At 47.8% G+C, this 23,674-nt stretch overlaps 1 protein-coding gene and 1 long non-coding RNA gene across 9 annotated transcripts in view; both read left to right on the top strand.

The window, feature by feature from the left end:
* Positions 1-23,674, top strand: part of ARHGEF2 (Rho/Rac guanine nucleotide exchange factor 2) — a 1,257,231-nt gene that overhangs the window by 1,131,835 nt on the left and 101,722 nt on the right. The gene's annotated exons all lie outside the window — the stretch shown is intronic.
* On the top strand, positions 16,080-21,755 carry LOC138581679 (uncharacterized). The gene is made up of 3 exons (XR_011304746.1): positions 16,080-16,218; positions 20,268-20,418; positions 21,269-21,755. It is a non-coding gene; the product is annotated as an uncharacterized lncRNA (long non-coding RNA).

Raw genomic sequence — 23,674 nt, 5'->3', positions numbered from 1 at the left:
CATCAAAGGGCCTCCACGACCCCCAGTCATAACAGCCATCATCACACTACAGTGATCACCAAGAGACCATCACAGACCCCCTGCTTCCGTTCGAGCGCTGTCATGGCACTAAATGAATCGTGGGTGGTTTCTAACCGTGGTGCAGCGAGTTGGTCACTCCCTGACTTTCCTCAGTCGGACTGGGTTGGAATTTGCTCTCTGTTTCCACTGACTCCTCCCTGTCAGCAATTTGGACACCTGCACAGACATGTACCCCTGCAACAAACTGCAAACCGGTATGACACATCAGTGGGACACACACCCCTTGACACCCCCCTGGGGTTCTCCTGTAACCTATCTCCTCCTTATCACAGCCTCCCTTATCTCTTTTCGGGCCTCATGCTTCAGCTTCTTCTGCACTCTTCAGCAACCATCTCAAAATGAGCTCCTTCTGCAAACTCCCTCAGCCTTCCGCCATAACCCATACCTTTCAAGTAATGCCCGAAAAGAACGGGAAAAAAAATGTTTTGTACAGCAGATTTTTCACGTAGATCCACATTCCATAAGGCCACAGCTTCCAGCCGAACTCTGGTCAAAGGGAACGCAGAGGCATCTCCCTCTGCAACAGGAATGGAGATTGGCTGAAAAGCCAGGTGCCTGGGAATGGCTTACAATGTTGATGTAGGAATTGGAGTTGGTTAGGCTGAGTAGTGTGGGCTCCCTTTGCTCGTGTTACCTGACCCCTACCTATGGAATAAAATTGCAAACCAATTTTGTTGTGGAAAAATTATAGGCCGTAGGCTTTTTATTTTCTTACAGAAAATACACAAAAAACATATATAACAATATTGTGCTTTTGGGCACTTTGTGTCCAGCTTTGTGGATTCCCAAAACTTCTCCTCACCAAGTCTTTGTTACCCGTAGGCATCCGTTCCTGGACACGTGCCGCCTATGACTTTCTTGTACCGTGTACCGAAGAAAGTACTCGGCGTTCCGGCTCCTGCCCGTTTCCTTCTTCTTTCGTTATCTTTGTAGGGTGGGTTGGGTGGTAAAACGTTTCTCTTCCCCCTTTTCCAGGTCCTAGGAGCTTACCCGAATGAGGTGAGCTCCTTACCTGGTTTGTGCTCCTTCCTTCTTTCTGGGGACTACTTATACCCCCAGGCACCTTTGTTTTTCCCTTGGGGGGCCGGACTTCCCCCGGGCCCCCTGTTGTTTCCCCTCACACCTTTCCTTGGCGTCGTTGTGCAATTTCCTGGCAAAGCTGGGGTGAGGGTGCCATCTGGCCGCCCCTCCCCTCGGCTTTGGCGCCGTTTCTCCCCCACCCTGCGCCTAACCCCCCAGGCCCTCCATCGTGCCGTACTTCTTACGGCCCGGGGGTCTGGGGCATAATCCCCCCCCTCATGGGCCATGGGTGGTCTGGTCTCTGCTTGCCCAGCAGGGCCTACCAGGCCTTAGCTGCATGTGGAGAGGAACTTTTAAGCTGCTTGGATCAATGTCCAGGCTTTCTGTCCCTGCTCTATGCCCGGCTGTGGTTCCACGATGTGAGCAGACGAAGACGCATTCCTCCATTTTGGATAGGAGGAGCGTTGGGCGTGCCGCTGCTACCCACTCCTTGGATTCATTCACCCATCATAAGATGGCCCCTTAATGGGACAGGAAGTTCTAAGATGGCATGGTGGGTGGCAGCAAGGGGGATCCTCCCCATCGCGCCTTGAAACACTATTGTATGGGCGCATCATAATATATGTCTTGGCAGGATAGCTCAGGGGCAGCGTGCTCGCCTTGGAAGCAAGACGATGCGCAACAACACAGGTTCGATCCCCGGGTCCGCACTTACAAACCTCTGGGCATTAAGCACTTTAGAAATAACCTATCATATCATGCCGCCCGCTAGGTCAGCATGATCTGCTTTGTGGCAGCACCCAGCCGCCTTGGTGACCCCACCATCCACCAATAAGGTGAGGCATGGGACTTTGTAACCAGGTTGGGTAGTTAGAGGATGGTTACTGATTGAAGTAGCAATGTTTGCATTCTGAATAGCAAGATTGCGCACATAACCGTGCCACGTGACACAGTAGCTTGAATCATGCCCTGGCCGGAGGCGGGCTTAAAGTGGAACTCTCGTACTTTTTCATTGGAAGGAGGAGTTGGTTGGACCTGACCCACGCTTTGAGATCCGATGTCCTCCTGCCAGAAGTGTAGGCTTTCAGGAGCAGCCCACTGACTGCCTCCTGTAGCGAATCGGCCCCAATCTCACCCGTGATTAACTCCTTCCTGAAACCAGTGTTCGCTGGTGAGGGAGAGGTGCTTTTCTTATCTTTTAACTTTGAGGCTTCCCTCTTTCCCTAGAAGCGTTAATGGTTTTCAGACAGGTGCGTTTTGCGTCACTTGCTCTCGGCTTGTTGCTGTTATTATGCGTGAAAATCCAGCCCGCTCATGGCAACCTTCTCACATCTGCGTGTGACTCGCAGCTGCTGGCGTGAAATTCATAAAGTATGTGTGGGGGCGGACTTGCTGACTCTTGTTTTTCTGACGCCTTGCTGTGTTTTTTCCCCTGTTGATTTATAAACTGTAAAAGCCTTTTAAAGAGGAAAGTCCAGCCATTTTTCGTGGAGCTGGCGCCCCTCCTCTGCATCAGAAGTCTTTCGAGTCATTCAAGTCCCCTCTTCACGCCGTTCCCACACACCCCAGCGAGAGGCTGGAGACTTCCGGATCCTATGGTCGCCTAAGGAGTAGTGCAGGAGTGCAATATTGCGCAGCTGTGTGTTACCGGGCAGCATTGATGGCAGCATTGATGGCTTGAGATGTCTCAGCATTGATGGCTTGAGATGTCGCGGCATTGATGGCTTGGGATGTCGCAGCATTGATGGCTTGCGATGTCGAGGCATTGATGGCTTGGGATGTCGCAGCATTGATGGCTTGGGATGTCGCAGCATTGATGGCTTGGGATGTCGCAGCACTGACGGCTTGGGATGTTGCAGCACTGACGGCTTGGGATGTTGCAGCACTGATGGCTTGGGATGTTGCAGCACTGATGGCTTGGGATGTCGCTGCATTGATAGCTTGGGATGTCGCAGCATTGATGGCTTGAGATGTCGCAGCATTGATGGCTTGAGATGTCGCAGCATTGATGGCTTGGGTTGTCGCAGGATTGATGGCTTGGGATGTCGCGGCACTGATGGCTTGAGATGTCGCGGCACTGATGGCTTGAGATGTCGCGGCATTGATGGCTTGGGATGTCGCGGCATTGATGGCTTGGGATGTCGCAGCATTGATGGCTTGGGATGTCGAGGCATTGATGGCTTGAGATGTCGCAGCATTGATGTCTTGGGATGTCGCAGCACTGATGGCCTGGGATGTCGCAGCACTGACGGCCTGGGATGTCGCAGCACTGACGGCTTGAGATGTCGCAGCACTGACGGCTTGAGATCTTTCAGCACTGATGGCTTGAGATGTCGCAGCATTGATGGCCTGGGATGTCTCAGCACTGACGGCCTGGGATGTCTCAGCACTGACGGCCTGGGATGTCGCAGCACTGACGGCTTGGGATGTCGCAGCACTGACGGCTTGGGATGTCGCTGCATTGATGGCTTGGGATGTCGCAGCATTGATGGCCTGAGATGTCGCAGCATTGATGGCTTGGGTTGTCGCAGCATTGATGGCTTGGGTTGTCGCGGCACTGATGGCTTGGGATGTCGCGGCATTGATGGCTTGGGATGTCGCGGCATTGATGGCTTGGGATGTCGCGGCATTGATGGCTTGGGATGTCGCGGCATTGACGGCTTGAGATGTCGCGGCACTGATGGGTTGGGATGTCACGGCATTGATGGCTTGGGATGTCGCGGCATTGATGGCTTGGGATGTCGCGGCATTGATGGCTTGGGATGTCACGGCATTGATGGCTTGGGATGTCGCGGCACTGATGGCTTGGGTTGTCGCTGCACTGATGGCTTGGGATGTCGCGGCACTGATGGCTTGGGATGTCGCGGCACTGATGGCTTGGGATGTCGCGGCACTGATGGCTTGGGATGTCGCGGCATTGATGGCTTGGGATGTCGCGGCATTGATGGCTTGGGGTGTCGCGGCATTGATGGCTTGGGATGTCGCGGAATTGATGACTTGGGTTGTCACGGCACTGATGGCTTGGGTTGTCGCGGCACTGACTGCTTGGGATGTCGCGGCACTGAGGGCTTGGGATGTTGCGGCATTGATGGCTTGGGATGTCGCGGCATTGATGGCTTGGGATGTCTGTAATTTCGACTCTTTTGAATCTCACTTCCCTTGAAACTTTCACGGGCGTAAATGACCCCCCCCCCCACCCCCACCTCCCGGTGTTAGCAAAGGTGCAAGAGCACATGCTTGCCTTCAAGAAGGCTGATGAATTTGGTCTTCGTCGAGCAAGTTATCTCACATACCTACCAATGGGGTTGCTCTTTCCAATAAGGTCCGGAATTAATTATCAAAATTGGGTGTATTAGCGGAGTGAATACGGTTTTAGCCAAATGAAAAAGGAAATGTATACATATTTCAATTGACCGTCCTCACATTTGCACCAATGAATAATAAATCTACTCTTGTACTGGATTTAATTTCTTCTCATGAACAGTTCCTGCGCAGTGCTGCGGGAATTGCATCTTGTGGCAATTGCATCTTGTTGCAGGGGTAGGCCTATGTCCGTCGTTGCCTACTATGGCGACTGGGAATAGCTTGGCAGCAGGATCCGGCTGAGGTCTCTGTGCTGAGGGTCGGTGTCTACAACTGGGGGTCAGGGTTTAGGATTGAGTACCTCTTTCGGCATGTTGCCACGTTGCAGAGCTGTGGAGACGGTGGAGTGGTGGGCTTGACACAGTCACTTGCTGGCCTTGTTTAGTGCCCTTTGAATTCTGGTTGTATTGCTTTGCTGTGTTCGGATTTTTTTTTGTGGGGTTAAAGAGTGTTTGATTGTGCCCGTGCCTTTGAGTCTGCAGATTTGATACTGTGTGGAGGACCTCTGAGGGCAGAAAGGTGTTGCTGTGGCCACAGTTGCTTTTCCTGCGTCAGGGTGCTCAATTGATCTTTCAAGATTTTGGCTTTGGAGATTTGATGGATCGCTTGGGTAGTTGAACAATCAATGAGGACAGGCAGCAACAACAACCTGTGGCTGACCTCCTCCTTGCACTGTCGTTGGGGGACCGTGCCAAGTTGCCTGTCTTGGCAAACAAAATAACCTATTTCGCTTCATGCTCGATTAGGGATTAACCTTGACCCCATTTTAATTCCGTAATCCGTTTTTGTTAATCCAAACTCGATTACTTCAACAATTTCTCCTCTACGTTCTGCTGCTTAGTCACAGTGCTGTTGGAAACGCTCTCGTTTCCACTTTTTAAGACCATGCCTGTCCTGGCTCAACTTGTGCTAAGAAGCCATTCAAGGCGGTGTGTTTGACTAGTTACCCATATAAAAGCCCATGGTTCTGTGCATGCACTGAAGTGTGTGCGGGAGTTCAATGTGAACGCCTCCCGCAAAGGAACAGGTCAACGCTGTGATTTTTGCAGTGCTAATCTGACAGATTAGGAGAAACCACTAAGAGCTGAAACCTTTTTGGAATCCAAACGCAGGGCAGGATGTGGCGAGAGCCGTGCCAGTAAATGAACGCGCCCAGAATGATAATCCGTTTGGCTGTTACCTCCTGGGTGCCTAGTTTTGTGACCAAGGAGTCGAGGTAAGTGCTTTGGAGGTTGACTCAGGCAGTATGGTAAGATTGTGTGCTTTTGAGTGCACATTTGTGTGATGGTCTTCTGGGATAACCACGACTGGTGATGCCAGGAGTATTGGCGACCACAATACCACACTTCTCCCGATCCTCATGTCGAGGCGTTGGATGGTGTGTTCTGGGAACAGTGTTGGGTTTAAGTCAGCTTTGTGGCAGCTTTAGATCCAGAAAGGCACACTGCATTCTGTGATCGATAAAGAGTTTCTGGGTCCATGGCACTCATAGCGGACATTGAGCAGGGCACTCCTGAGCTGGTCAGGAGACTACTGGTGGGGTATGGTCTTGGGATGCCGTTGGCATCTGGAGGATGTATGGTGGACGTCTCATCCTGCGAACGGAGCATAGCGCAGGGGCAACGTGCTGGTCTTGGAAGCAAAACCACGATGAGCAACAAAGGTACGAATCCCAGATCGGTGCTTAGAAACCGAACTCGGGTACTGTATTAGGCGCGTTTTAAAAAAACCTATTAAATAAATAAATATCATGTTTCTGGGCTTTAAGCTGATGAGGTGAGGCTGCTCTTGACATTGGCAATAGAATCTGCCAGCATGACTTTTTTGTGCGGTGGGGTCCCTCCCAAATCCCCTTGTCCCTTTCTCACTTCTACCCCTTCGTTTGGCACCCATCAAACTGCCTGTAGTCCAACATCTAAAAATGTCAACTCGAGGTTTGTGGCTCGACTTCTTTTTTGTGATCAGATTTTTAAAATGAGCGCTGCCATCAGCTATAAGGCAAGCAGAGAAGGGGTCTTTTGTAGGTGAACTGGTGAGGGCCGGTGCATTTGGTAAGAAAGGCAAGTGAGGTCTTGGGAGTGTGACCAGCCATGACCGGTATGTTCCTATAGAATGCATATGCCACACCAGGAGGGCCATGCTATCCCAGTGGCAGGCCAGGAGATGCAGGGCTGGTCGTCGAGCATACATGATGGAGGCGTGATGCAAGTGCAGGGGGTGTCCGGAGAAAGCCCCCAATGCAGAGGTGCAGCCGGCACACTCTAATCAAGGCAGGGGTGCCCCCAGGGCCGATAGTTGGGTTCTTGCATTTTAGTTGCAGCGCCCAGTCCCGTTTGAAACTTTTATAAATAATCTTTCCTGTTTGATTGAGTCACGTGAGGGGATTTCCTCTCCGCTTCAAGTTGCACTTGAAAGCAGGAAGCCCCGGGGCCGCCATCTGCTTAATCTCGCCTTGGTGGCTGGCATGTAATCCAAGCTGTGTCCCGGTTTGTGAAGACTGCTGTATCTTCAGGAAGCCTGCACACTGCTCTTGCGGGATACTCCCCCCCCTGCACCCCTCCCACCACACCCCGTTTAACTCCCATAGCATCGGGGTGGTTTGACATCGTGCAACTCGCACAGGGGAGAATTGCAAGACTGTTGCCCACGCACCTTAGAGTGTAACTTATTCGTAGCCATAAAGGTAATGCCATTTAGAACATTTAACTTGCCTGGCACCATTGCCGAGTTGTAGCGCTTGATGTCACAGTAAGGCACCTCACAGCGCTGAGGGTAAAGATCCGGGAGGGAGTTTGAGGCTGAAGGCCAACTGTGTAAACACCAGTGCTCCAGAAGGTCGAACACTAGTGGGCCCCCTCAACCGTGTACCGCCACACATGGGCCTGTTGCACACAAAGGATGGGGGGAGGGGACTGGGGAACAGACGATTGCATTAAAAAAAATCTGTCAAAACACAAATGACTGCTCCAGAAGGTCTTCCTGAATGGCGACCTTCCACAGCAGGAGTCCTTGTGTCACATACATGACATTTATAAAGCGCTCAGCAGTGCTGGTCATTGGTCCTGCTCTCGGCGGATCCGAGATCCGGCACCAGATGTGTAGCCGGATCTCGGGATCCGGCCAGAGTCAGCCGCCCAAGCCCATGAACCGCGCTGGAAAAAAGAAAGAAGAAAAAAAAAACCTTCCGCGACGGCAGCATTGCCGTTTACCGCGGCTTTGGCACTGATGTGTAATGCACAATGCTCACTACATGTACAACTGAAAGGAATCAGTTGTACATGTAGCGAGCATTGTGCTTTACACGCCAGAGCCGCGTTAAAGGCAAAGCTGCCCTCACGGGCGTTTTTTTTTTTTGGCACAACAAAATGAGCCAGGGCTCATCAAGGGGGCCTGGCCTAACTGCAGGCGTCCTGCTGGCCCATTAGGCCACGCCCCCTGAAGATCCCCGGCTTAATGGGCTACTGGCACCCCTGTCAGGCAGCCTTTTGTAGTGATCAACACCCTCTCCCCAGGGGAGAGGGTGTTGATCTCTGCATTTATTTTCTATTGGGTTGCCTGGCAGGGGACAGCGCCTCGCCTATTCAGCCTTAATGGTGGCGCTTCCCCTCAGCAGCTGGGGAGGGGCAGCGTCGCCATTAAGGCTGAAGGGGTGAGGCTGCTGCTGGAAGCAGAGGCCGTTTTCCTGAAGACTGAAACTCGTGGAGTTTCAGTCTTCAGGAAAACGGCCTCAGCTTCCAGTGGCCTCACGTTTCTCTCCACAATGGTGGCACCGGCCCACGGGCATCTCCTGCTTAAAGGTATGCCTCGCAGGTGCGGCGCCACCATTATGGCTGAAAGGCATTTTTTTCTGGAGCCTGAAGCTTTCGCACACGAGCGAGAGCTTCAGGCTTCGGAAAAAAATCCTTTTCTTGTAGTGGCCGGGGCTGGCAGGGGAGATTAGTGGGCCCCACAGGGCCCCGCCTCAGATTGAAATTTCGGAGCCTGCCTGGGCAGAGCCCCGGCAGGCCCCGTCCCACTTAAAGCCCTGGCCGGTGGTAAAAGGCAATGTTGCCTTTGTGGGCACTTTTTTTTTTTAAAAGTATTTATCTGATCGGATGGCCACTACCAACCCCGCCCCCTCTAGACCACGCCCTCTCTTCCCCCAACTCCTCCCCCACCCGCACTTGTGGGATCCCCCACCACATTTTTTCCATTTCCACCACTGGCGCTCAAGTGCAGTTGCTATGAACCATCCAGCGGAGTGTTGCATGATGGGAATCGTTCCGCCACTATAGTGATGCTGCGCATACTGCAGAGTTATCCCAGTGCAGCTGATTGCAGTGGCTGGCTCTGCAAAATACAGAAATGTATGTTCAAAACATTTCCCAATATTCTTCCACATCCGATGATGCTGAAAGTGAATGGTTATTACACGTGCGGTGTGGCTGAGATTCTGCAGACCTTTGGTTTTCGCGCCCTGTTCTTCAATACTCCTTTGGGCACTGGTGCCACTGTCCATAGGCGAGGACACTCCGAAACAAATGCGTGCACGCGGGGCCTTGATTGCCCCTGCGCCCCGTTCGCTTGTCGCCTGGCACCCTACAGGTAGGGCGCTCCGCCGACTTCACTATGTGGTGTGAAGTGGCTGCAGAAGACGCGGGCCGTGGACAGAGTGCCAACTGGCGCAGTAACGGCGCGCAGTCACTTACCGTGGCCGCTGTCAAGCCAGCAGGCGAGGATGGCTTCACGTTGCCCAAAATGGCCGAACACGTGATCGATTCGCGCGCTCCTACAACATCTCTCATAGTCTCATGCCGCCGGGGGAGTTGGTGACGAGACACTGGCGAGACCTGTTTGACGGCCAAACGTGGCCTTCATGGCACTTAGTTGGCTCGAGAACAAAGAAAGGCTGTGAGGAAATGGCCTTTTTTTCCTCGATTGCTATATTTAGACAGTTGCCCTGTTCTTTGTGCATCCATATAGCCTGAGTTTGGCCTTCTCGGTGTTGGGCAGAGTCAGCATGTGGTCAGCGGAACCCTATATCTCTGATCTGAAGACTGGGGGGAAGCCAAGTAGACCAACTACTTATTATCTTGCTGGGAGGATCACAGAACCCTTTCAGGAGGTGGGTGGGACAAGGGACAGAAACAGGCAGCCACTAGCCTGCTTTCTTCGATGGATTCCTATCCTGGCATCTTCTGCCACCTTCTGGCAGTTTCGTAGAAAATTATTTATATTTTTCGACTTTCAAATGTGCACTGACGATTTTTTTTACAAAACACTTTAGAAAAATGCAAGCACCGCCCTTTTGTCCTCCCAACCATCTAATTCCCACCACGTTAAAAAAAAAAAGCAGAATCCAGATATCCACGTCGATGGCACTTAAGCCGTAAGAGGAATTACCTCCTCTTGTTTTGGTGAACAGACCGATTAGGGTGGATGTTGGCGAGCACGTGGAACGCTTTTTGTGTTTTCTCGAATCCGCTCTATTTTGTAAGGGATTTCACTGAACAGAGTAATATTGGCGCTCTGCATTCCCCCATTCTGTTCGGAGCACTTACGCGCATGTGTGCCGCCCTAGTAAAAAAGAAATCCACTTTTTGGATTGTTTTGGGATTGCTTCTGGCTTGTTTTCAAGCTGCAGATTTTTTTTGGATTTATTTTGGATTTTTTGGGGATTTTTTCAAGCAAGGATTTATTTGCCTTGGGTAGGAGGATTTATTTTGGAGTTTTACTGACTTGTTTCTCAGTAAAAACAATCCACTAACACTAATTGGCAGGCAGGCATTTCTAAAGGATTTATTTTGGAGTTTTACTGACTTGTTTCTCAGTAAAAAATAATCCACTAACACTAATTGGCAGGCAGGCATTTCTAAAGGATTTATTTTGGAGTTTTACTGACTTGTTTCTCAGTAAAAATAATCCACTAACACTAATTGGCAGGCAGGCATTTCTAAAGGATTTATTTTGGAGTTTTACTGACTTGTTTCTCAGTAAAAACAATCCACTAACACTAATTGGCAGGCAGGCATTTCTAAAGGATTTATTTTGGAGTTTTACTGACTTGTTTCTCAGTAAAAAACAATCCACTAACACTAATTGGCAGGCAGGCATTTCTACAGGATTTATTTTGTATTTTTTTCATCTTGTTTCTCAATAGAACCAATCCAGCAACACTACACATTTTTACTGCATTTATTTTGGATTCTTTTGCAAGCAAGGCTACATTGGAAGATTTATTTTTGATTTTTTCCAACTTGTATCTCTGTAAAAACAATCCAGTAACATAGGCACACATTTTTACTCCATTTAAATGTTGGAAAAATAATGTCAAACTGCACTTAACTAATTTCTCCAGTAAATAATGCCCAGTCGCTATCATTCAGGGTGTATCAATTTGCAGCAATGGGTAGAAGGAATGCTAACACCTCGGCCATCCCATCTCCCATCGCGCCACCTGACTCGCTGGATGGTGGCTGACTGTCTCCTGCCTGCCACCCGGTACAGCTGTACCCCTCCTCTGTGCTCCTCTGTTTACCACCCCCGGCTGTATATCTGTTCTGTTACGTTTGAAAAAAAAGAATGCACCCGCAATTACTATTTTATTTCTTTCTTTTATTTATTGGATACTTTGTAAGTCCCCTACACATAAAATGGTGTTTCAAGGCACCTCAAGACAAAATAAAGGGGGCATGAGAGTATAAGGGAGAAAGATAACAATATTCCGGCTATGCCTTGTGACATTTGGATCATTGGCAGCAAACCATGCCTGAATAGCCTACTGTCTCTACCCCAAACAATAAATACTATGTATGGTACGCTTAAATAATTTACATTTGTTATGCAGATGTAAGTAAACCAAGCAGAAAAGAAATAATATGATTACCAGGTGGGGCTCATGGCCGGCACTTGCTTCTGGCACGCACTGGGCCACGATGGGGGGTTAGGCCAGAGTCCTAGGTGAGGCTTGTGCTGGCCCCGAGCTTCGCTGGGATCTCCCAGCTCTAGTCTACCCACCTAAGAAAACACTCCTTTTGGGTTTAGCTTTAAAAATTCCATATCACAGTGAGCAAACATGTCCAAACTGGATGTACAATGTAGGCCAGTCTTATAGTCAGGCCTGGCTGAAGAGGTATGGGGGCCTAATTCAACATGATGGTTGGGGGACCCTTTGCTTAGAATGCAAAACAGTCTGAGGCACCTGTGGGGTGCATACATCATAATGGAGAGCCAGAAATACAGCCATGGGTTAATAGCTGCCGATTTTCCCATTGCACTTGCACGATGCAAATGCAACGTGCCTGAAGATCCTCTGTCTGTTCTCCCTTGTCTTCTCCCGTTCATTGCACTGGTAAAACTGCAAGATCGTTGACGGGCCTATTTGCAGTGTCTCAACTGTTAAATGTATATTACACACTTACTGTGCCTCTGGAGACTATTATCGTCTCAGAATTTCAAGGTATACTAGACTGGGGACAGCAAGATCAAAATGATTTACCCATGATAAGACACTTTAGGGAAGTGGTGAAATCAGGATTGGAGTCCAGTCTTGCAATTAAAGTACTTAACCACATATCTTCCCAGCTACAGCTTGTGGACATGTCTGGGTTTTGATGGAGATGGCTTAAAAAGTATGCAAATCACATGATAAACCATGCTGACAAACATTTCCTTATAGAAATATGTTTAACACGAAAAAGAAAAAAAGCACAATTTGTGTTGCCCCACCCCATCCTCCTCCCCATTTTCACTGGAAAGCTACAAGTACCAGAAGTAATATAAGCCTAATCTCCAAGTAAAAACCACTGAACAGGTTATCATGCCATGTTCATTCTAGAGAGGAGTGCCTGCTACCTTTTTTGTATTTTTTCAAGGAACTTGGGGTTGGTCATCCTACATTACCTGGGAGAACACAGACGTGGACCCCTTGCTCACTGTGCTCAGAGAGGCACAGCTCCACCTCACTGATGGGACCCAACAAGGCTGAAACACGTGTATGGGGTTGCTGTTGGTACTCTTGTTCAAAGGAGGTTTGCCTGGCATTTTGGTGCTGGACTGTCCTTGTGGGCGGGACAAAGACTGATATGCAAATGGGTATTCCTCCTTTGTGAAAAGTACAGTGAGCAAAAAGTGATGGCTGCGGACTCTCAAGTGGGTAAAAACCATTGAACAGGTTATTATGCCATGTTTATTCTAGAGAGGTGTGCCTGCTACCTCTTTTGTAGTTAAGCTCCATGGGGTTTGCAAATGTGCTTAGACACACAACAAAATGTATTTTGTGGTAGTAATATGGTCACCTACATTTAGTCATTGTTTGACTAATAAAGAGAATTTAATTTAACTGTGCTGCTCATAACAAAATGTGTTTTAAAAAAGAGTTTCTGAGGAGAGTGGGGTTAAATTTGCTGGGTATGCACTCTGTGTTCTATGTATAGTTATGGTATTCTGTTAAATGTCTTAATTTTGACACCTAACCACAGCGTTTTAAATGAGTGCTCTTTCCTGCTTATTTCGTTGGGAGTCGGCTTGTTTTGGGCTTCTTTTGCAGGGTCATTCGGCTTTTTTTCTCGGGTCTGGCAGCGTGGGCAGCAATGGCGGCAGAAGAAGAAGATACGGTGGTGGTCGTGCTCCTTGTGGGCACGAAAAACTGGATAAATACCATACCAGAGGTAAGTGTGCACACGTTTAGGGCACCTTTATTTATGTGGATGTGTATCTGGACACAATCTGGAGCACTGCGCACTCCACGAATATCGAGGGGCATGGAGGGGAGATGCGGGAAAAAATAATCTGACTTCAAAGTCATGCTGGAAAGGAAGGAGGCTCTGACGGTCCTGTTCTGAGGCCCGAGGGACTGCCGAGGGAGGTTTAGAGAGGAATTCAGGAGGTGAGCCCCAGAGCAGTGTGCTGATCGAGAAACAAAGTTAACCCGTCAACACAAGCAGGCGCACTCCCCATCTAGCCCAGCACAACTATGAACTGGAGATTTATGGCACAGCCGGTTCCACGTATGTCTCCTACTCCCATTTCCAGGGCAGGGGCACAAACTTGCAACTGCCGTCAAAGGAGCCAACTGTAAATATATGTCTACTGGGCAAAAGAGAATGGCAGTTCAATCTCACTGCTGTCTTTGAACGCAAAGCTTATCCTGTGTCATGCGTGACTTATTTACTTCCAACTGTTCAGCGCGCCATTAAAACCATCTAAACGCTGCGCCTGAGGGTTGAACACTAAACAGTTTGGTACCACAGTGACCGGAGCTGGATCTTTGAAGAAACCGTGCATGTATTGTAAAAACACATTGCAAAATGTTGCGGCCATTGACCACAGTACTGAAATTGCCAGAATCAATGACCCTGTAGAAGGGTCAGATGGGGTACTGGGTGTCACTGCCTGTTGGATCAAAGGACAGTGGCTCAGAGCAGGCAGGCAACACGTACATGGTCGAGAAACCCAGGTCTAAAAGGATGAGTTAAGAGACCATCCTGGAGTCATCCGATGATCATCAAACTACATTAGAAGTCATTCCCACATCATCAGAAGTCATCACGCTGTTAAAGTCATCAGCAAATGTCTCAGAATGGTGGGTGATGATTTGGGGATGGGTTTAGGATGACTTGCTGATGATGCCAACATCATCCCTATTTTAGAAAACTCTTTGTTCCTGATGATTTTAGGATGACTTGCCGATTACGTCAAGAGCATCAACAGGTTTGCCCCAGATGATTCTGGGATGACCTGCTGATTACTTGAAGAGCATGTTTGGCCCTGATCATTTGGGGATGATTCTGGGATGACTTGCCGATTACTACAAGAGCATCACCATGAAACATGTTTTTGTATCGCAAACTATTCTTAAAATTGGGCTTTTTTTGCTGCCGGCTGTCCCCGGGATAACCACAAGTTGGCGCCCCTGGTACTGGGTGCTGCACCGGGAAAAATCCAAGATGTATTGAACATGTAAAACAAAACGTTTCATGAAGTAATATATTTCCTGATATTTGTTCAGATTCAATATAGCCTTCATACGAAAGGAACACAATTGTAAAAAAAATAATACTTGTTACTATTTCAGTTCGTGCACACCATACTCATGTGTCCAGCAAATGGCACCTTCTAAATACGTTCAGCACTATGACTATTAAAACACTATTTGAAATGCATAGACAGCCAGTCTTACTGTTTTCGCTTGTGCAACATATAACCATTGTCCCCATTTGTACCCTGTACATCAAATTATATATATACTGGATAAGTGAACGAACTTGCTGTTGTTTGATGGGCTGATTTCCTGAACTGGCGTACGACCACTATATATATATATATATATATATATAACATGGCCTGCTGTAGCGGCCATGTAGTTATGGTTAAGTTGCTAAACCCATAGGAAATTAACCATAACGTCCCCTTAAAGTTTTTTTCATTGAATTTCATAGGTTTTTATTAGTGCAACTTAACCATAACGTCCCTTTAACAAAGTTTTTTTATTGAATGAAATATATATATACATATATACATATATATACACACACACACAGCACTTTGTAATAAAAATGCGTATCCGGGACACACAGATCGTTGAAAACGTGTAACTGTCCTAATTTTATGTTTGCATTCTGGGACTTGTAGTCTTGCCGTTGTAATGGCACTACAAATCCCGGAATACAAATAAAAAAATATATAGGCATTGCCCTGTAGGCCAGTCCAGGCCTGGCAGCATCCTGGCAATGTAGACATGGCTCTCTTCATATGAAATCGTGCAGGTCAGGGCATGGGACCATTGGTGGAGGGCTTTGCAGTTCCCTCACTGGGCTGTCTCCATGTAGCTTACATCTCCGGTCAGGTTGCCTTGGCAGACCTGCTGGGCTGCAGGTGCTCCATTTTTAAAATGTAAACTGCTTTTCACTTTACAGAAACATGGGCCCAATTCTGAAGTCCATGTAAAATTGGAAAAGTATTGTTCCTTGGTGGAACAACACTTTTCCTAAAAGCACTGTATTCTGTGACATTAAGAATGTGGGGGTACAGACATCAAAGCTTCCAGTGTCCCTAATATGGCCTGACAATGGCCATAGTGCCTCTGAGGAGTGCAGGACAGGCACTGCCTGGGGATTCTCATTGCAGAGCGCAAAAAGGAGTTAAAATATGGTGCCTGTGAGGTATCGTTAACATCTATTGTGCAAGTCTTTCCTATGTAAGCTGCACATTTCCCAGATGGCTGTACCACTTTTCTGATTTACTGAAAGCATAAAGACACTTTTGTAAGTCAGAAATGGTAGAGTTTTGAGAAATGCTCAGAAATTAGAAAATGGCAGTTTTGAGAAATGTACAAAGTGACACCTGAGAGAATTGTGTCTTTATTTAAAAGTTTTCAAGCTTCAGATTTTTTTTCCATTTATTTTGGATTTGGGGGATTTTTTCCAAGCAACGATTTGCCTGTCTTGGGCTGCAGGAGTTTTGGGGATTTTTTTACTGACTTCTTTCTCAGTAAAAACAAGCCACTAACACTACTTTTTATTTTAACTTAGTATATGTGTGTTTTCTCTATGTTTATGAATTGTGCTGTTTCTTACTTTTGAAACCCACTCATGGCGTTTACATGTGCGCTTGCTTTTTTCGGTTAATTTGGGTGGGAGTCAGCTTGTTTTGGGCTTTTTTCGTAAGGCGATGCAGCGCGTTTTTTCCTTCCACCTGGGAACACTGGACAATGGAGGACGAGATTCGAGCGTGGATCATGCTGCTGGGATCGATAAACAAAGCCAGAATCATTGGGTAAGGAGCTGATGGACACGTTTTAGGCTTTATTTCAGAGTGATGAGTGTGTCTCTCGGGAGTCAGACAGGTTGTGTTGATTTATGAGGCAGACTCTGCCTTTGTAGTGCGCGCTCCCCACGTCCAGCGCCCCCATCCTCCTCCTTGGACCAGCGACGCCATTTCTCCGTGAGCCTCCAAGCAGTGAGCACTGTTGCAGACCCTTGGTGTATATCATATGTTCTCCTGCTAAAGGCCGGCACAGTGCGTTTATCTGCAGGACACCGGCATGTTTTCCTTCCCTGGATAACAGGCTGCTGGCACATTTCATTACTTTCACACGGCGCAGCTCTAACCTGCTTTACAAGTGATATTAAAGCAGGCTAGAGCTTTACAGGAGAACATATAATATACACACGTGTCTGCAACATTGTGCTCCATTGTTTTCATACGACTTCAATGATCCAGCGTCATATATGCCAGCTATGGCTTTTGTGAGTTTCAGTCCAAAACACATTAACGCACCATGCAGCTGCCATTGTACTCGGAGCTGGGATTGGGTGTATGTGTATCATAGGCAGTGTGGGAGGGAAGGGGTGCAGTGGGCGCGCCTAGACCTACTGCAATTGATTTACTGGCACAACTGCACTTTATCACAAAACCAGCTGAGTTTTCGGGAGGGGCCGTTGTATAGGACATGACGCATGGGTGGCACCTCAAAGAAAAGGAGCCTATAGTCGTAAATCCTACTTTGGAAGCTGTGCAGTTAGAGCAGCATCTGTGGGGTTCGATGGGGGGGGGGCTAATTTAATGAATATGTTGACCCAACTGTGCATTTTGAAAGCTCACTGAGGCCACGACTGTATTCAAAACGAACACATCCCTTTCAATTTACCCGCATTTGGCTGTCCTCTAAGAAATTCATACAGATTAAGAAAGTTCGTGCATATGTAGCCCCTTTTTCCCCAGGTCCAACTTGGGAGCCTGCACTTGAATGGGACAATAAGTGGGGGTGGGGGGGTGGTTTGGAAAGATATCCACAAGGATAACCTGAGGCGTTTCACACGAGTACACATTAGCTCTACATCGTGTGCCATCATCTCTGTGTAGTTGGTCACAGCTGTTTCACTGCATTTGGTGAAAGGCTGTTTTGCCAGGTTTTTTTGCTGCATTTTTGTTATGGGGTTTGGGGTAGGGGAAAATTAAGTAATTGTGGGTGTTGGGAGTGCGCCCCCATAGATAAATGGGGCAAAATGGGCAGGCACCGTGGTGGTCCATCTCCCCTTGAATCATCTTTCCCTTCCCTGTTGATGCTCTACATTCATGGCTGCCTCTCCCTTGCCAGATGCCTTAGAAATATTGCCTCCTGCTTTCCTTAATCGGCTGTTGCAAGACCCCCCCTGTGGCATGGAACATGCACATTCGCAACCACTGGAATGTAAACATGTCTGTCTTCAGCACTTAGCAATGGCTGGTTTGCTTTCGTCTTTGCAATTTTTTTTGGCAAATGGCCTGAACAATGGCACATGAATGCGGTTGCACATTGATGGTGCCATTTCACGACCAGGTCCATTCCACTGAATGCCCAGTACCTCTGACAAGCTGGTGGAGATGATTGCTCAAACCGCAGTCTCTTTGACATCTGTGCAGAGCCTGCTGACGCAGGTTCGAATCCCGGCAGCCCCAAACTCAGCCTTTTATCCTTCCGTGGTCGATAAATGAGCACCACACACACACTCGGATACCTGAGGGTTCGTAGCACTATATAAATGCTAAATTATTATTATTATTATCCTGGCTCAGTTTCTTCAATCAGCCTGACAAAAGCACAATGTTGTATTTGAACAGCAGAAGTAGTTATAAAGCAACATACATTTGAGTAAAATGGTTATTCTTTAGGGCAGGGGTGCACAACTGATTTTGACAGTGGGCCAAAAGTACCTTACATGATGGCTATAGTGGGCCGAAAAGTAAATGTGGACGGGGCGGTAGGCGCAGCAGGCGTGGCGTGGCGGGAGGCTTGGCCCCACCCCTCAAACAAACACTATGCCCCATGGCGCTCAACCAAACACTATGCCCCATGGCTCCCATCCCTCAACCAAATCCTATGCCCCATGGCCCCCACCCCCAACCAAACACTATGCCGCATGACACCCACCCCTCAAGCAAACACTATGCCCCAAGGCCCCCACCCCTCAACCAAACACCATGGCCGCCAACCAAACACTATGCCCCATGCCACCAAGCATGCACCATGCATACATACTCATACAGACCCAAACCCCCCCACACCCAACTCGGCACACAAACTCACAAGCATACACCAATACACTATGCACCCATATAGACCCGAACTCCCCACCCCCCAACTCGGCACACAAACTCACAAGCATACACCAATACACTATGCACCCATATAGACCCGAACCCCCCGACCCCCCAACTCAGCACACAAACCCACAAGCATACACCAATACACTATGCACCCATACAGACCCGAACTCCCACCCCCAACTCAGCACACAAACTCACAAGCACATTCAGGCAGACGCGACAAACACACACCCCCTCCGCATCTCAACACACACTGCACTTGCACACAAACACATTCAGTCAGACCCGACACACACACCCCCTCCGCATCTCGACACACACTGCACTTGCACACACACATTCAGTCAGACCCGACACACGCACCCCCTCCGCATCTCGACACACACTGCACTTGCACACACACATTCAGTCAGACCCGACACACGCACCCCCTCCGCATCTCGACACACACTGCACTTGCACACAAACACATTCAGGCAGACCCGACACACACCCCACACCCGCATCTCAACATACACTGAACTTGCACACAAACACATTCAGTCAGACCCGACACACACACCCCCTCCGCATCTCGACACACACTGCACTTGCACACACACATTCAGTCAGACCCGACACACGCACCCCCTCCGCATCTCGACACACACTGCACTTGCACACAAACACATTCAGGCAGACCCGACACACACCCCACACCCGCATCTCAACATACACTGAACTTGCACACAAACACATTCAGTCAGACCCGACACACGCACCCCCTCCGCATCTCGACACACACTGCACTTGCGCTCTCTCTCTCTCTCTCTCTCTCTCTTCCTTTTCTCCCCCCCCCCTGCTGGTGAGATCCGGTACTACGGCTGGCGTGGGCGGGGCAAGGCTGAAATGCCTTCCGCATCAAGCCTTACTGGCCACGCCAGCCGTAGTGCTGGCACTCCATTGGATCAGCACACACGCACTACGTGGCTCGTAGGAGCTGCGTGGTTCGTGTGCACTGAACCAATGGGGGCCATTGTTTTGTCCGGCCCGGAAGACAACAAAGACTTTCCTAATGGAGGCGGGCCGATGCTGCTTGCGGGCTGCCCTCCATTAGGAAAGTCTTTGTTGCTGGCGGGCCGGACAAAACGGCATGGCGGGCCGCAACTGGCCCGCGGGCCGTATGTTATGCACCCATACTTTAGGGTATATCCTACTCTTTTTCATCTTAACACTTCCAGACTTGTTCAGTTGCTTCGTTGAACTGCTTTGTGGCTGAAGGCAGACCTGGTTAAGACATTTTTTATCACACCAGTAGTGGGTTTACAACTCCAATTAAGTAATTAACTCTTAGAATACTGCTTTGAAAATCACAGGCAGGCACTTTAAGCGCAAAGTCTGATAAGGCTTGATTAAAGTGAGCTCAAAGTTCCCATAAGGAGGTATTTTGGGAGGGGCAGGATCTGGGTGTAAATGGCCATAGGGATTAAAATGACCATGGGCAGTCAATATTTCAGCAAATAACCAAACGCCTACCTGCTTTGTGTGCCTAGGTGTTCACCATTTCAGAAGTTCAGGCAAGACTGGCACCTGCCCGAGACTCTTCCATGGGTGGGTTCCTAACGAACTTCCTTACTTGCTGGGCTGTGTCTGGGTTCCCATCTGGCTCCCTGCGCTGGTTCCGGGTCTTGGTAATTGTCATTAGAATGCGTACTGTATTAAAATGTGTAATATTAATATTTGTGCTATTATTTCAGCCTACTGGGACACAGTGGATTCCCGTTAGCAGGTAGCAGCTGAGCACTGCTTGGAACTGGCCCTTCAGTGGATATAGAGGAGGCGGACGGGAGCCACAGAAAAAGTTTTCCCGATGCAAATCCCAACCCTGGTCCATCAACTGCATCAGAGGTAAGTGCCATTAGAGTTAAACAAAAGTTGGTGTGTGCCCTTATGAAATAAATAAATGCTTTTTCTCTATCCAAATACTATCGGTTGTAGGCTTCTGTGTCTCCACCCCAATCTCAAACCCTCCTCCCCAACATTCCTATGAAGCCATAGGGCTTCTAGACTGTGTCAGAGGGGGGGGAAAGGTAGCTCAAATACTGTGGCTCGTGTATTAACCGGTTATTGTCCATCACTCATTATATGCCCACATGCAAACATATTGCTTTGTCCATTACTTATGACCCGTTAAGCTTCAAATGTCATAGTGGTGTCCTATGTTATTTTTTTAGATTGTTACAAAAGCAAGCACGCACATAGTTAAATTCCCATAGGTATATGTTATCGGCATCAGTTGGCCCGGGAGCCAAATTTAGCTCCTGGTAGGCATGGTGTAAAGCTAACCAGGCTCTTCAAGGCTACAAACAGGGCTAAATAGCCCCCAGCTCCGCTCAATTTCAAACCCTGTGTATTTGTTTTGCTTGTATGGCTCCTTTACCAATGCACTGTCCATGGGGGAAACACGAGATTGGTAATTTCTTCACAATATACCAACTATGCAAAGAAATGGGAAAGAAGATAAACGGAGAGCCACTTCCTGGGGAAGTGACACTAATCTATATTAAATTCTAAGGAATTGCCATGGTTTCATCCAGATTGACAGCTTTGAGAAATGTAGTAATTGGAATTACGAAAGCACATTAGAGGGTGTATAGTGAAAATTGTCTATGCTTTATTTCTCACAGCCATGTGTCAACCAAAAAGTACTTTGCTTGCTCTTTTCAAACTTTTTACACAAATCTTTTTTCCATTTCAGAATGTATCCATGTTAAAGCCAGGGAAATGGGCTTTCCAGTACTCTCTGCATCCGAGTGCAGAAAAGCCCTCCAAAACAAAATTGGGAACTACCGGATGAAGAAGGAGCCAAACCTCGTCTTTTCTACACAAGTGTAGTTGCGCATTCCCTTGCTCTTTGCCTCGTCCTGGATACTAGTGTGACTCCCTGGACCTGTTCTCTTTCCCCTCTCAACCTTGCTCCCTGGGCTGGTCCCCACCGGACTCGCTTGCTCCCTAGGCTGGGCCTGTATACTCGTGTGACACCCCTGGACTGGTTCCGTGTCCCCTATCACGCTTGCTCCCTGGGCTGGACCGAACCGGACTGGTTCTGGGTCCCCTCTCACCCTTTATTTTTAAATTGTGAAGCACCCGTGTTTGGGATTGCTACAGTTGTGTTTTTGTGCTATGCACACAGTGTCCGATTGAACCTCTGCCTCTTTTTAATAAATATAGTGGGGGAAAAAAAACTGTGTCGCTTCTTTTAAAATATAGTTTATATGCCATTACATGGTCTTGACTTTCATGGCCATTTTACCTAAATGACTGTGACCTAATTAGTCATCACTATTGTTCTAAAGGCAATTCAAAATGCAACTCTCTGAAATGGGCAGCAATCGAGCCACAGTGACGCTTTTAAAGCCCAATTCAACAAGGTGCACCAAATGTGTTTTTAAGCATTTCTTTTCAGGATTATAGTAAACATTATTTTTGTTTAAACTCCTAAATTTATTTCCAGCTCATAAACCGAAACAATGCCTATATTGTTAAAGGATATTTTTGGGATTGCTTTGTTGTTTTGATTTGTAAAGTATTATTTGGTGACTAAATTAATTGCTTTAGGATTTCAAAAGGTTTATTTGGGGATTGCATTGCATTGCTTTTGGATCTCTACGAGGGTACATTTAGCCAAAAGGAAGCCAGCTGTAATCCGTTGCTTTTGTAATTATTTAGGGATGGCACTGCTTTTGGATTTTTATAGGATTGTTTGGGGATTGCATTGTTTTGGGATTTTTGCTGGATTGTTTGAGGATTGGATTGCTTTTGGATTTTTATAGGATTGTTTGGGGATTGGATTGATTTTGGATTTGTAGTGGATTGTTTGGGGATTGGATTGCTTTTGGATTTTTATAGGATTGTTTGGGGAGTGGATTTTTAGTGGATTGGATTGCTTGTGGATTGGATTGCTTTTGGATTTTTAGTGGATTGTTTGGGGATTGGATTGTTTTTGGATTTTTAGTGGATTGTTTGGGGATTGGATTGTTTTTGGATTTGTAGTGGATTGTTTGGGGATTGGATTGCTTTTGGATTTTTATAGGATTGTTTGGGGAGTGGATTTTTAGTGGATTGGATTGCTTGTGGATTGGATTGCTTTTGGATTTTTAGTGGATTGTTTGGGGATTGGATTGTTTTTGGATTTCTCGTGGATTGTTTGGGGATTGGATTGTTTTTGGATTTTTAGTGGATTGTTTGGGGATTGGATTGTTTTTGGATTTTTAGTGGATTGTTTGGGGATTGGATTGTTTTGGGATTTTTAGTGGATTGTTTGGGGATTGGATTGCTTGGATTGTTTTGGGATTGCATTCCACTGAGGATTGCTAATTAACATATTTCAGGGTGCATGAAGCCAAAAAGAAGCCAAAAGCAATCCTCTGAGTACAATGGGAGTTTCTGGAGTTAAATAGGATTTAAAGAGGATTTAAATGTTTGGGAAAATCCAGTAGCAATCCACTTTCAATCCAGATTTTTTTGGTAGGGCGGAACACAATTGACACAATATATCCGGAAAGCAAAACAGTCTCAAGAAGAGTTTTCCAATTTAAGTAAAAGTCTTTCCTAGAAAACAAAACGCAGTGGCAAGCAAGCAACCCACTTTTCCTGTGAAGGCCGGAAGTTAACAAGAGACCAAGGGAGGCCAGTTGCTCACGGAGGTGCAGTTACTTTTCTGCGAAAGTGGCACCAAGGAGCAGTTTCTGGAGTGAATGGTAGAGTGAAGGGCTAAATACCACTTCTGCACCCGCGCTTTAGTGGTTCCAGTGATGACACACTGGTACTGGAGGGAGCCAGGATCTTTGGTAAGGATGATTATTCATGACTTGGTGATTCCCAGGTCCAGAGCCGGATCCAGATTAGCGGAAGTGTGTAGCGACTGCGGTTGGCGGTAGTCATCGATGCAGGATTCCCACGTCATCCTTAGGCACAGGCTTCCTCTTCCGAGGATGGGGTTGCATGAGAAGACGCCAAGGAAGTTCTAATATTCAAGAAAAGCTTGCAAGGTCCTGCCTGGGAGGAGCCCGTCACAGGAGAAGGGACCAGGAGGTGAGTTCAGCAGTAAAGTCGGAGGCTCCACAGCAGCACAGGTCTCTGGAGCTTTCCACATGGGGTAGAT

This window comes from Ambystoma mexicanum, chromosome 1p, assembly GCF_040938575.1.
Source record: "Ambystoma mexicanum isolate Mex_15411 chromosome 1p, UKY_AmexF1_1, whole genome shotgun sequence".
Classification (NCBI taxonomy): domain Eukaryota; kingdom Metazoa; phylum Chordata; class Amphibia; order Caudata; family Ambystomatidae; genus Ambystoma; species Ambystoma mexicanum.
The sequence above is the reverse complement of the archived record's forward strand: the minus strand, read 5'-3'. Positions and strand labels throughout refer to the sequence as shown.